The 2,020-nt window shown below is 31.8% G+C and overlaps 1 pseudogene; it reads left to right on the top strand.

Annotated features, from left to right (window-relative positions):
* The first annotated feature begins 326 nt into the window (after positions 1 to 326).
* Positions 327 to 1,079, top strand: LOC111719650 (annotated as a pseudogene).
* The last annotated feature ends 941 nt before the right edge of the window (positions 1,080 to 2,020 follow it).

Raw genomic sequence — 2,020 nt, 5'->3', positions numbered from 1 at the left:
TGTCTAAAAAGCCAACCTTTTGATAAAGAAGGAAATGTTACATTTGATATATTAACAATATTGAATCTAACTTTACTGTCTCTGGTTTAAAAAAATACAGCTGGTTTTGTTATTTCCCCTTTCTGACAATTGAGTTGACCATCCCCTAGCCAACCAGGTCTGGGAAGCCAGCCAACTCAAGTTCTTAACATAACTTCACTTTTTTCCTTTAGTTAACACTTTTCTTAGCATCTATAAATATAAAGTAAGGTTTTAAAATGTAAAGCTGATTTTAAAATGATCTAAAACCTATTTTTCCAAATCTAAATCTGTTTCTCAATTTGGAATCTATTTGGGTCTCTATATAAAAGCACTGAGAGTTTCCAGAAACCATTAAATTAAGCCCCAAAGCAGAGCTAATGTTTTTTGAAAGGGAGAGCCCTTAAGTCAGAGAGAAGGTTTTTAAGTCTTACATAGTCTCTTACGCAAATGGGAGACATACCAGTGTAAATTAAATCTTTTGGGTAAAGCAGAATTTTCTGTAATTAAGAGCTTTTGTTTCTCTTAGAAGTGGAGCAGAGAGAACCACTATTTAGAGGTTCTAGTTGGATCCTGGCTGAGTGAGGAGGGTGTCTAGTGTGGTCAAACCCAAGTTTATGGGTGCTGTGTTTTGCCCATAGGACCTATATATTGGAGACAATGTCTAGAAGCTTTTACTTTGTAATTGTGGGCCACCATGATAATAGTTTTTGAAAAGGAATTCCTACTAGCTGGAAAGGTAGAATCTAAGGATCATCATCATCATCTGAACCAATTCATAGATCATGCAGCCCTTGACCTAGCGGATGAAAATATGTGGCTATTTAATAATATTCATGAAAACTGCAGACAAATTCAGTGAGTGCTTTGTTTCTGCAGACCATGTAAGATTTGCTATTTCAAGATGTAAGACAAGATGGAACAAAGAACTACTTTCGTGATGTCTATGATTCATATAAAGGTTTGCAATGAATCCATTTTACAAACCACATCCACCCATTTGATCAAGTTTATTTGACAGAAAAGTTTAGTATCTTGGGAAGAAACACCTTCTAAAGTGAATACATAAAGCTTCTTAAATATGTGATATCCTAGTATGCATTATAACTAACTAAGAGCCAATCTAGTCTACTGTATCTAAATTAACTCACTTTCTAGTTAGAAAGACTTAGGGCACCTTTTAAGGTCATTGTTGCAGATGACCCAACCAATTTATGCTTTTGAAAAATACTATTTTTATGAAGAATGCTAGACGAAATGCTCTGACAATTATTTTTGCTTTAAAAATTTGCTTTAAAGCAACGGCAACATTTTGTGATGATCAACAATGATAAATTTGGTTCTTTTCAACGGTTCAGTGATCCAAGACAATCACAATAACTTTGGATGGAAAATGCCATCTGCATCCAGAGAGAGAACCATGGAGACCGAATGTAATGCAACATATGCTATATTAACTTTTTCCCCCTTTTTCTTCTATTATTGTTTTTTTTTTTTCCTTTCATGGCCATTCCCTTTTGTTCCAATTTTTCTCTCTCAATGTGATTTATGAGGAAATATGTTTTTTAAAAAAAGTTATTTTACATGTAACTGAGGAAAATAAAAATTCAAAATTTGCTTTAAAAGTAATTTTAAAATTAAAAGATTCTATTTTTGCTAATCTAACATAACCTTTTCAATTAAATTATAAATTAGGCAAATATCAAAACTGTTGATTTGCTTAACAGATCTTAAACCAAAATATAAAAGTTTCATAATAGGAAATGAAATTTACAGCATTCACATGAATATTTTTATTTTTAAATGTAGGCAATATTTATAGTGCAAAAGAAAAGATTTTCTTTGTCAAATTTTGTACTGTTTTTATCTGAGAGCATGAAGAATTGAGTCTCAAAATAGGATCAAAAAGAAAGAAAACTTAGAACATGTAGATAAGACTCTACTTATAAATGAAATAAAGTGGTTGATGAGACTAACAGTTAAATACGTAAACAGTACATCT

The sequence above is a fragment of the Sarcophilus harrisii genome, chromosome 3, assembly GCF_902635505.1.
Source record: "Sarcophilus harrisii chromosome 3, mSarHar1.11, whole genome shotgun sequence".
Classification (NCBI taxonomy): Eukaryota; Metazoa; Chordata; class Mammalia; order Dasyuromorphia; family Dasyuridae; genus Sarcophilus; species Sarcophilus harrisii.
This window is presented reverse-complemented; position numbering and strand designations above follow the sequence as displayed.